Raw genomic sequence first — 13255 nt, forward strand, 5'->3', positions numbered from 1 at the left:
TTTTACGCTGATTTCACTTCTGAACTGATGAGAAACAAGAAAAGGTTATTTTTTTCAGGAACCAGAAAACTGACCACACCTAACATCACTGGATAGTATGTATAATAATTAACCTTCTTTTGAATGTGCTGCTAAACTTTTAAAAATGAAGGCAAATACCAAGATGCCAGAAATCAAAATAAACTGAAAATCAGAGCAGTGAGTTGTTGGACTGATTCTTCTCTGACCGTGGGTGTGAGGGCTGGGGTGTACAGTGATTAATCTGCTGGTTTGCCCTGAACCTTACTGGTTTTGGAATTGAAAAACCGCTACATTCTTGGAAACCAGGTCAGAGGCGGACGAGAGAACAGCTGTGTCATCTTGCTGCTGCTGCTGCTGCTAAGTCGCTTCAGTCGTGTCCGACTCTGTGCGACCCCGTAGACGGCAGCCCACCAGGCTCCCCCGTCCCTGGGATTCTCCAGGCAAGAACACTGGAGTGGGTTGCCATTTCCTTCTCCAATGCGTGAAAGTGAAAAGGGAAAGGGAAGTCGTTCAGTCGTGTCCGACTCTTCGCGACCCCATGGACTGCAGCCCACCAGGCTCCTCCGTCCATGGGATTCTCCAGGCAAGAGTGCTGGAGTGGGGTGCCAGTGTGTCTTAGGTGTGGGCAAAACATTGATCTTTGTAACTTGAGGCCTGAAAGTGCAGGGGCAGAGGTCGGGGTGTGGAGTGGCTCAGGGTGGGCGCTGGTACTGAGTACATTGCAAAAGGCGGTTAGCCATGAGAGACATGAACTCAGGAAAAGGGCAGACTAGGGCAAATGGAAAACACCCAGGAGACAAGCAGCTGTCCTCTTTCTAGATGAGAATGAAAATTATTTAACTGATGAAATTTAAAAATCCTAAGCCTGCATTTCATGAGTTTGGAGTTTATAGAACTTGGGCTGGTGCTGGGATTTCAAAACCTACAAATTAATTCCTCTTAACCTTTGCCTCCTCCCCGCAAAAAGTTCCCAGACAAGGTGCAACTGGCAAAAACAAAACCAACCTGTAGGCATGCTTCCATAAAAGGGTGAAAGGGATTTTCAAGATAAAAGAACCCTTTAAAGTTAAGCTCAGAATGAAAAATTATACTATCTACCATGAATAAGAATGGCAGACAATGAAGATTAAAATGTCAGAAACTTGCAAAAGAAATTTCTTTTGGGGTGTGTGTGCGTGCGTGTGTGCGCACCTGTGTGAGTTCATGCACTTGGGCATGTGTCTTTTTCTCTATTTGGACTCATTCACCTTGTATATTGTAAGGTGATTTTTCTACTGTTTTATAGCTTTTAACAAAGCTATAAATAATACGAAGGTCTTAGGATGTTTTAACAGGCACACCCCTACTAATTTAGAAGCTATTATTAATCCCTACTTTAGTTCTATCCTGTTTTCCTTCTGTAAATTAGACATCGTTCTTTTCTTAGACCCATCTGGATGTGTAAAAATATTTTGATTACCATTTCTTTGCATATCTCAGATCTTCCTTCTGGGTGGTTTTCCTTTTGCCTGAAGTAAATTCTATAGAATTTCCTTTAATAAGTGTGATGTGTGGCAGACTCAAGTTTTTCACCTGAAACTTGTTGATTTTGCCCTTGTTCCTTGAAGATAATTCTACTGGATATGTAATACTAGGTTAGCTGCTGTCTTTTTTCCTCAGAATACTGAACATATTATTCTGTTATCTTCTGGTTTCTGTTGCTAGAGAACTCTGCTGTCAATCTAATTGCTGTTTTTCTTAGGTGTTCTGAAATTTCACAATGATGTGGCAAGGTGAAGAGTTTTAAAAATTTCTCCTCAGGAGTTTTTGGACTCTCTGGAATTGTAGATTAACTTTCAAGAATTCTAAAAAATTTCACCCATTTTCTTGTCAAAGATTAACTGGTTAAGGAATTTCACCTATTTTTCATATTCCATAAGCAATTCTTATGGTTATTTTTGTTTAGCTCATGACTTTTCAAAGGTTGATCATATTTTTTAAAAACCTTATAAAATCTCCATGTAATATAGAGAAAAACAATTGTGATTTAAGATCAGAATTGACTGTAACTACTTCAGTGTGCTAAGATTGATAGTGTAATTCACATAAATTCAGAAATAAATCTGTATTGCTTCCTGTCCTCCGGAGACGGATAGGGAAGAGAGAAGAGAAAAGACCAATAAAATTTTTCTGCCAGTTCTTTTGTGCTCCCAAAGCCCGTGACTTTGGATAGAAAGCTTAAAATTAGCAGTATAAACACTCTCATTCATTTGCAAATCATTTTCATAATTTAAGTTGTATCTGCTCAGAATCTCTATCTCATTATTTACCTATTTTTAAAAAATGTACTGACTTGTCCTAAAGAAAAATATTTATGAAATTATATTTATTGTGTTAGTTACATTTTTGGGCAATGCATGTTAAAATATAGACCTGTTAACATTCATAACAATTTTGTCCATGGATCACTTTAGATCACATTCTCCCAGCGCAACAGGAAAATCTGGATTAGGAGAACTCTATCCAGTCTTTGGATTTACAGAGTTAGGTCTCAGGAAATAGGGGGTGGAGTGTCAAATTGTTCTGCATAATAAATAAGAGTTACTCAGTTTGAAGGGGGACCCAAGCAAGATTGGAAAAGTGGCAACCTGGGCTTTTGGAAAAAAGAAATAACCCTGCAAAGTGACAAACGGTTGGAACCTGCAGTGAAAGCTGGTATCTGAGGTCACGGCAATCGTCTGGAGCTTTAAAAGTTTGCATTACCAGGCCTTCCCTCAGACCAGTTAAGTCAGCGAGGATGACACCCAGACGTTAGTATTTAAAAAAAAAAAAGTTTCTCAAATGACTCTAATATGCAACTAAATTTGAAAATCTTTGGTATAAAGCTTTGCTACTCAAAGCATGGTCCTCAGACCAACAGCATTGCTGTGGAATCTCAGGCGCCCCCTACACTTACTGAATCAGAATCTGCACCTTGACAAGATCTCCAGATGGCTCACAAACAAAACGTTCGGGAAGTACAGACATAGAGAATGTTTGCCATAAACAATGTACATTCTTCGATCTGAGAATCCCTCCTTTATAGGGAGAGACTGCTTTTCCAGCCTCTCTTGTAGCTGCACCTGGGCCTGTGACCTGAAGAACACCAATGAGATTCATCCACCCTAGGGGACTAAAGATGCCACAATCAGAGACTGCAGAGAACACTTTCTGGAAGGGTGGCAACAGCAGCAGTGAGCCCTTCATCAGTTAGAGCATCAGTGTCCACTGCGGTCAGCTGTTCAAGCTATGATGCTGTTCAGGGCCCAGAGGTAGCGTCTGAAGCATCGTCACTGTACCAGTTCTCCAGCATGGTCCTACGTGTCATTCCTGGAGACACAGCTTTCCAACCTGACTCTTCAGTCCTTTTTGAGATTCCTGTTTAAATCAGCCAAAAATACTGTGTTTATTGCTTGCACCAAGAAACCTTGACTGAAATAGGTGGTGAATGAGGTCACCCAAAATTCTCCAAGCCAGGCTTCAGCAATACATGAACCGTGAACTTCCAGAGGTTCAAGCTGGTTTTAGAAAAGGCAGAGGAACCAGAGATCAAATTGCCAACATCCGCTGGATCATGGAAAAAGCAAGAGAGTTCCAGAAAAACATCTATTTCTGCTTTATTGACTATGCCAAAGCCTTTGACTATGTGGATCACAATAAACTGTGGAAAATTCTGAAAAAGATGAGGATACCAGACCACCTGACCTACCTCTTGAGAAACCTGTATCCAGATCAGGAAGCAACAGTTGGAACTGGACATGGAACAACAGACTGCTTCCAAATCGGGAAAGGAGTACGTCAAGGCTGCATATTGTCACCCTGCTTATTTAACTTCTATGCAGAGTACATCATGAGAAACGCTGGGCTGGAGGAAGCACAAGCTGGAATCAAGATTGCTGGGAGAAATATCAATAACCTCAGGTATGCAGATGACACCACCCTTATGGCAGAAAGTGAAGAAGAACTAAAGAGCCTCTTGATGAAAGTGAAAGAGGAGGGTGAAAAAGTTGGCTTAAAGCTCAACATTCAGAAAACTAAGATCATGGCATCTGGTCCCATCACTTCATGGCAAATAGATGGGGAAACAGTGGAAACAATGGCTGACTTTATTTTTGGGGGCTCCAAAATCACTGCAGATGGTGATTGCAGCCATGAAGTTAAAAGACGCTTGCTCCTTGGAAGGAAAGTTATGATCAACCTAGACAGCATGTTGAAAAGCAGATACATTACTTTGCCAACAAAGGTCTGTCTAGTCAAGGCTATGGTTTTTCCAGTGGTCATGTATGGATGTGAGAGTTGGACTATAAAGAAAGCTGAGCATAGAAGAATTGATGCTTTTGAACTGTGGTGTTAGAGAAGACTCTTGAGAGTCCCTTGGACTGCAAGGAGATCCAACCAGTCCATTCTAAAGGAGATCAGTCCTGGGTGTTCATTGGAAGGACTAATGCTGAAGCTGAAACTCCAGTACTTTGGCCACCTGATATGAAAAGCTGACTCATTTGAAAAGAGGCTGATGCTGGGAAAGATTGAGGGCAGGAGCAGAAGGGGACGACAGAGGATGAGATGGTTGGATGGATGGCATCACTGACTCAATGGACGTGAGTTTGGGTAGGTTCCGGGAGTTGGTGCCGGACAGGGAGGCCTGGCATGGTGCGATTCATGGGGTTGCAAAGAGTCAGACACGACTGAGTGACGGAACTAAACTGAAATGAGGTCACCCAAAGTACTTTTAAGAAGAGGGTTAACAGCTAAAAGATGTATGGCTCTTTGCTCAGGCTCCATAACATGATGCCCCTCTGTTACTTCAAACCTTTAGTAAGGTTCTGCTACACACGTAAAGGCTTGTGCCAGTGGCGTTTTGTGAGGGTTGTCAAGAGAGGGTCTTTTTTTCCTGCTATGGAGCAACATAGTGTAGATAGGGGTGGCACGGTCTGCAACAAGACAATCCGCAGATGAAATAGTTCAGTAGGAACTAAAGCTTGGAGTCAAAAGTGACCTGGAAACCATAAGTCATACTTACTCAGAATTCCCAGAGAGACAGGAAGAGAGATTTGTGCTATTCCAGCGGCACACTGGAGTTTGAGCCAATGTCTGACGCCTTAGCTTCTTTGGGGCCTGCATTCCCAAGGCCCAGCAACGCACATACCTCCTGAGGGCACTGTGCACTGTGCATACTTGCAGAGATGTCTGTCTGCTGAGCAGTGTTGCTTAAGGCCTGTGTTTTCACCTTTACCCTACTACCTGCATCACACGTTATTCATTCAACTCTTAACCTTGTAAGCAGTTCGCCTCAATTTGGGAGTCAATCTGAACCAAGCTGGACTAATCTTCACAGTGGCTTCGTAAGACCTGCCCAAACAGATAATCATGAAACTGATTCACTTATTCAAAATAACAACAATAACAAAAATCCCTGCTGCTGATATGGCGCTTACTACATACTGGGCACTATTCTAACCATTTTACTTCCTTTTGTTCATCCAGTCTTTATAATAACAATAGGTACTTTTATCATCATCCCAATTTTATAGAGAAGGAGACAGAGGCACAGAGAGGTCAAATAGCTTGCCCAAGATTGCACAGCTGGCAAATATCAGAGGAGCAGTTTTAATCCAGTCTGGCTTCTGAGTCTGAGTTCTTAACCATTAGGCTGTTTTAGCAAACTCCATGGAAGAAGAAAGGGCTAATATAGTGGAACAAATTAAATCCCTAGTTTCCATGAGAGCAGCCAAGGAAGGAAGGCTGGGAGGCTTTTCTTATTAAAAAAAGAAAAAAAGCGTTTTTAGTCTGATCAGTATTTCTGATATAGTCACATTAATAAATAGGGCCAGGACCAAGACTTCAGACATTTGATCAAAATGAAGGAAACCCCCCGAATCTACCCTCAAACCAACCTAACCAGTGAATTGCTCCAACACAATTGGCTCCTGAGGAGGCTACCTGATGAACGGAAGTTTCCCTCTGAATTTTGCCTGTTGGAAGGTCTTCCAGTCCTTTCCCCAAGTGTTGGCGTCACATCTAAACTGTTCGACAGCCTCATCTTCAGGCTGGGCTCCCACTGCTGGCTCCCTACTCACGCTTGTACCCCTCCCAATCGCTTTGAAACTGTGTTTTTCTGAGTCAAGAGGTGTCAGTGAGCAGAAGTTTGCAAAGCAGAAAAGCAGAAGCTGTTTCACACTGTGGAGGAGTGAAGAGAAAAGGCTGGTGGAACTCTCCCAGCCCTAGTCACCCTCACCTTCATGTCCATAGTTTTGTTCTTTCCACATTGAAATGTTTTATTTTCCTTATCCATTTTTGATACCTCAAGAATGCATTCCCCTTTCTAAAGAAATTAAAAATATTCAGGGCAAAGTTTAAATCCCCTCCAACCATCAGCTCTGCACCCAGATCCCTCCGCAGAGGTAACACACTGTTGGCAATTTGGTATGAATCCTTGCAGACCCTTTTCTAGGCTTTCTCTTTTGGATACTTATATGCAGTGTTTGTGATTTGTATTTATTGAAAGTACTGGTGCTAAGGGAAAATATGCACTCCTTTTAGTATACTTGTTAAAATACATACTATGGATACTTATGCTAGATATACTATATATAGTTAATATAGCACATGCTGTAGTTCAGTTGCAGAGTTATGTTCAACGCTGCAACCCCAGGGACTGCAGCACGCCAGGCTTCCCTGTCCTTCACTATCTCCTGGAGCTTGCTCAAATTCATGTCCATTGAGTTGATGATGCTATCTAACCATCTCTTTCTCTGCCACCCCCTTCTCCTTTTGCCTTCAATCTTTCCTAGCATCAGGGTCTTTTCCAATGAGTCAGCTCTTCGCATCAGGTGGCCAAAGTATTGGAGCTTCAGCTTCAGCATCAGTCCTTCCAATGAATGTTCAGGGTTGATTTCTTTTAAGATTGACTATCTGCTTGCTGTCCAAGGGACTCTCAAGAGTCTTCTCCAGCACCACAGTTCAAAAGCATCAATTCTTCAGTGCTCAGCCTTCCTTATGGTCCAGCTGTCACATCCATACATGACCACTGGAAAAACCATAGCTTTGACTATACAGATCTTTGTCAGCAAACTGATGTCTCTGCTTTTTAACACACTGTAGATTATACATATTTATATATAATACTTTGTTGTATGTTTTTAACATAAATGATATCATACTGTATACATCTTGGAACTTGGTTTTCTTCCTTTAACAATATGATTAAGAGACTTCTAATATCAGTACCTGCTGCTGCTAAGTCGCTTCAATCGTGTCCAACTCGGTGCAATCCCATAGATGGAAGCCCATTAGGCTCCTCTGTCCCTGGGATTCTCCAGGCAAGAATACTGGAGTGGGTTGCCATTTACTTCTCCAATGCATGAAAGTAAAAAGTGAAAGTGAAGTTGCTCAGTCATGTCTGACTCTTAGCAACCCCATGGACTGCAGCCTACCAGGCTCCTCCGTCCATGGATTTTCTAGGCAAGAGTACTGGAGTGGGGTGCCATTGCCTTTTCCGAATATCAGTACCTAATAATATCAGTACCTAGTGCCTTTTAACTGTGGCATAATTTTGCATATTATGGATATGTCATAGTTCTTAGCTATTCCCTGCTAAACGGACCTTTAGGTTGGTTTCACTGTTTAATTGCTACAAATACAGATGGTGAGCCTGTCTAATCAGAGCCACGTGAGTGTGTTTCTGCAGTGAACACCAGAAAGTGTAACTACTGGGTCATGGGATATGCACTTTCAAACTTTAGTAGAGAGCAGGAAACTGCCCGTAAGTGCTGTACCATTATATACCAGTTTACAGCTATGAGTTTGTGTACTCACTTACCTAATATTGATATTATTACACTTGAATTTGCCAGCCCAATAGGCAAGAAACAGCATCTCATTTTCATTTTACTTTTCATTTCCCTGATTGCTGATGGAATCGAGCCTCTTTTTGCTGTCTGTTGACTGTTCAGGTTCTTCTTCTGGCCTGTTCTTAGCCTTTGGCCACTTTTCTTTTGAGTTGCTTGTCTTTTGTATATTGTCTCATGGGAGTCTGACTTCCTCAGCCCCTTTGGCGAAGGGTACAGTGGTATTGGTACCTCTCTAAAGTTCTAATCCAAAGTGATGAATTACTTACCTTCAATACCAAGAATTTCTTTCCCTAAATTGAAGAGATGTAAGCCACAAATGAGAGGAAAGGAAATCTCTGGTGTAAAGATTGACTGTTGAACATTTGAACATCAACCCCTTCCTAGACATCCTCCTAAAAAACCAACAAGAACTCTTTTAAATCAAATAGCCCCTCACTGTCAAAGAAAGTGCCTAAAAACCCTGAGAGATCTGCTCAGGGCAACAGTGCTAAGATCCAACAACTTTTGAAGTTCTGTTCTTGCCGCTGATCCCCTCTGTTTAGAGAAAGAATACCTGTAGAGAAAAGAAGTGAGACGTCAGATGAATAAATACAACAATCACAGGATCAGCATTTAGAGCCTAGCAGGATGGGCTCAGAAAACAACTTGATCAACACAAACATAAATGAATCTCTGATCACCCTAAAAAGGACAAGCTGTTTCCTTTTCCCTACTAAGGATTTTCCCTGTGTCCTCTGTGAAACTGACCGAAAAAAATCTGTCTTTTCTTTGTGTTAATAAAGTTGTTTTCTGAGCCCATCCTGCTAGGCTCTAAATGCTGATCGTGTGAATGTTGTATTTATTCATCTGACGTCTCCCCTCTTTTCTCTATTTGGTAAACATTTTGTATTTTGTAGCTGCCGCTAGCGTTTCAGCCAGCCTGGACAAGGAAAAGGAAGTGAAAAGGCAGAACACAAGTCAAAGGAAAATCAGAAAATAAAGAAAGAAAAGACATAGTAAAGAAGAGAATACACATACTCCAAAAAAGGAGAAAGAAAGATAGTTGAGGGAAGCATTCTTTTGTCATTTTCCATATCTGGTCAGTCAACAAGTTCTGTCTGTTGTCCTTTATATTGATTCTCTAACAGAGCTTCGTTTCTGTTCATACCACTTTCTTTTAGACCATAGGACATACCGTGGGTTAAAATAAAAGCCAGGTCATGTTCTCTTCTTGTGCCTGGATGATTCCGATAGCTCTATGACTGGCATGCACGTCACCTAAATCTGCATCAGACTCTGCTGTCAGAGTATTGCTCTCTCGCGCTGCTCACAAGCCTTCCAGCATTTCCTGGCTCCAGCTTCATCATATTAAATTCTGCCTTTCAGCCTGGCTCTTACTTGCCTTCACTGTGTCACCTCGCCGGCATTGCCCTAATCAGACTGTCTCGCCGATGTTCCCTTCTCATTCTGCCTTTTGTGTTTCTGCCTTTTAGAACACCCTTCCAGCTGGGCATTTCCTCCCTGAATTCTGCCTGCTCTTGAAGGTCAGTCAAGTCTCCCCTTCTCTGTGAAATTTTCTGTCTGTTCCACCTTTATCTTCCTTCTCTCATAGACATTTCAGAGCCCAAGTTGCATAATGTGCAGCATTGGGTGGCAAAACCCCTGAAGGTGGGGAAAGAGTATAGCAAGTCTTCGGATTTACAAGGGCTTTGCCCTGTCTCCCACGCTTCGTGGTGAAGCGGGATGGCAGCCGTTCCCCTCTCTGGAGCTCTGTTTTCTTGTCTGTGAACAGGGGAAATGCTGTTTAACCTGAGAGGGTCAGTGGAAGAAGAATGTAGGTGAACAGATAGGCATCTGGTACTTAACACCACACCCGGCCCACAAAGAAAACACCCCAGATAAGGCAATATGTTGCTTCCTGTTCTCATACCCTTCCAAGAGAAACTCTTCTTCCCACAGCTCCAGTGTGATGCCCACTGTTTTGGATGCTTTTGGGATACAGGTTAAAAAAAAGTGCCTGGTAAAAAGTGATTAAGTAATACTAATTAAGAAAAAACACCTGATAAATACAAGGTCTGGAGGTAAGCAATGCCAGTGCCGGTATTGAGGCTCACGATGTCAGGGCTCTGAACCAGTACCTCTGAGTCACTTTGGTTAGTACTGGAAAGCCTGAATTATCTTCATGGAAGGAAGAAAAGAAATCTCTTTTTACATCTCTCTTTTATTTGGGAAGAAAATCTTTGCTAGTAGACTTCCTTTTATACCTTATTGGCCAGAACTATGTGATGTATGCACTTCCAGCTCAAAGGGAGTCTGGGTAAGTGTGTGTCTGGCCAAAGGGAAATGCATTTATAGTCATCAGTCTGAACTAGTCATGATTCTTCCTCTGGGCTCAGGCACATTCCCGCTTGATACCAGAAGGGAGTTCTAGGGGATGGCTATAATGTAGGTGTTGACCATGACTTTCCTCTGGGCAACTTGAGATGCCACCTGGGTTCTTCTAGCCATGACTGGTTGTATTGGAGCAAACATTGACCTAACCTGGATCAATCAGGTTCTCTCCCATTAGAATATGAATTAAGAGCTCAGGAGTCAGTGGTTCCCGATTCCAGTGCCTGACATTCTGTGATAGAGCTCAGCATCTTTCCAGTAAGTCTCCTTCAGGGGGTTTCTGTTGCTTGAAATCAGAGAGCCTGATTGAGCCTTAGACTGACTTAAACAGTCCCAATTAATAATCACTAAGATAATAACTATTACCATATTAAATGCCCTCTTTTGTTTCTTAATGGTTTCATGCATGTTTGTCTCTTCGTGCACGTCCCTCAAGGCAGAAATCAGCTGTGTACTTACTTCCCATAGTATTGGCCACAGAGGATGAAGAGTCCCCTTAATCCTTTTTGAGTAACTGTTTGATTGGTTGGTTGCTACTCTTTTCTAGTTAATATTTTTAACACTTCCAGAAGTAGATAAAAACAAAGACATGGTGATATATTATCCATCAGATTAGCAAAATGCCATTCCAGATTGCTGGTTTGATTAATTTAAAATATAGCAAGTTGACAGAAGAACAAAGCGACATAAACCAATATAAAAACAGTTGTTGTATTATGGTCTAACAGGTAGTATTATGGATCTATTATCATCATACTAATCTTTCAAATTTTCTACACAGGCCATGAAATTACTTTCAGAATTTGAAAAGAAATAAGTTCATAAGAGGCAATCAGGGAAAAATGTATTTGGCCACTTAGTACAAGTTTCTTAATTTCCTTCTTTTTTCTAAGGGTATGCTACAAATAAACTTTAACATTAGAGACACTTTGGCCTTCATTAAACAGTGTTCAATTTGAATTTCGACTTTTAATTCCAGAATAATATTAATCTCGGGCTTCCCAGGTGGCTCAGTGGGTAAAGAATCTGCCTGCAATGCAGGAGACACAGGCAATGGGGGTTCGATCCCTGGGTTGGAAAGATCCCCTGGAGGTTGACTTGGCAACACACTCCAATGTTCTTGCCTGGAGAATTCCATGGATAGAGGAGCCTGGCAGGCTACAGTCCATAGGTTTGTAAAGAGTTGGGCACTACTGAAGTGACTGAGCATGCGTGCATTCAATATTAATCTCAGAGGAAAGTTTAACCCAATTTTAAGCACACATGATACCAAATCACAAGTGTTCCCTTAAGGAACTTTAAAAAAATTCTATTTAATTGAAAACAATTTAAAAAATGAACAAAAGATTGCTTGGCTATGTTTTAAGCCAAAAATCATTTGAGTTTTATTGACATCTCACTATTGTTTAAAAGGAATGCTACTTTGTTGACAGATTGTCCAAATGTTTAATGGACATTTCTGCAAAAGCCTGACAAGTAAAAACAAAATTTCTCCAGAATCCAGTATCACAAAAGCTTTTGTTTCAAGCTACAAATTAGACAAATCTGTTTTTCTCCTAACACTCTGAACATTTTATATCAAACAGCCCCGGTGTAAAGTAAATATCCATGTCTTCAAAAAACAGATTTAATATTAGAATTCTTTTTGTTTGTAAAGAGAGCTGGATCCAACAGGTTCCAGATGTCACGACTGGACCACAGATGAATCCACAATAACAATGAGGGGAGTACATTTTTGTGTTGTTTTGATTCCAAGTAGAAACAATCTCCACTTACAAATTCACATTAGGGCCACAAAAAACCATACTCTTATTCTCAGTAAATGCTATTGTTTTAGCAAAGCGCTTCAAGACCTGATGTTATATAAGGCCCACACCTTCCTATCACAGCCTTGGCAGCAGATACACAGACTCCTCATCTTTAACAATCCGCCACTGTTGATGTTTCAAGGGTCATCAGGGGCCAGTGTTCACCCAGGCTACCTTCAGAAGTGCAGAGAAGAGGCAGCTTCTGTAAATTTAACTTTCTTCAACAGGGTCCCCTGGGGTAACAGGGACAAAGGAGGGTGTGAATGAGGCTGAGCGAGCTCCTGTGGGTAACATTTCCGTCTCTCTTAGCAGTCCCCTTTAGGGTGAACTCATTTGATTTGGGTCTTGGGATCAGATTTCTTTCCAGGGAAGCTTTCTTACTTCCTGTTTCTCTCATAAATGGCAGCTGGTAGATGCAGATTTTCTGAGGCCTCTTGTTGGAGGGGGAAGAAGGGCCTCTGATCCAGGCTGGCTGCTCATTGGTTGGAGCTGTAGAGTTGGGGGACGTGGCGATGACCCCTGGCGGGCCTGCCTGGGTCCCTGGACATGGGTAACTCCCTTGCTGTGGGGCCTGATACTCCTGTAGGGGCGGGTCTAGGCAGCACCCATCCCGAAACCATGCTGCGAGCCCCACCACGGTCCACACTACAAAACACAGCAAGGAGATGGGGCCCTGGGGGGACTTGGGGCTGGCCCTGCCCTAGCCCCTGCCTGGCCCAGTGCAGCCCCATCACTCTGCGTGCCCACCAGCTTACCTCTCAGCCTGGGGCTTTCCCTCTCTTCTTTCGGTGTATCCTGACCCTCTGGGGCTTTGTCCTGGAGTGGAGTGTCAGGATACACGGGTCTCACAGCCCATGCTCCCCTGTCTTCTCCCCACAGGGCTCCTGAGCAACCGGGGGCAACTTTTCTCCGTCTTGCCAGGTTCCAGAGGCTCTGTCGCCCTTTCCTGTAGAGGCAATGGGAATGGAGGAGAGCCAGATCACCCATGAAGGGGACATGAAAATACAGAGGAAGCGTTTACATATTCTAACTGTTCCTTGAGTGTATCTCTGCAGGCTTGATGGAATTTATGCACAGAACAACAGTGGCATAAATACGATTGAAGTTGCCTTTTTTATCGTATAAACGCCTGGAGGCGGGGAGTCCAGAGCAGGTATGGCTCCAGGAAGTCCCCCTTGACTCAGGGTT

The sequence above is a fragment of the Bubalus kerabau genome, chromosome 2, assembly GCF_029407905.1.
Source record: "Bubalus kerabau isolate K-KA32 ecotype Philippines breed swamp buffalo chromosome 2, PCC_UOA_SB_1v2, whole genome shotgun sequence".
In the NCBI taxonomy this organism is placed as follows: domain Eukaryota; kingdom Metazoa; phylum Chordata; class Mammalia; order Artiodactyla; family Bovidae; genus Bubalus; species Bubalus kerabau.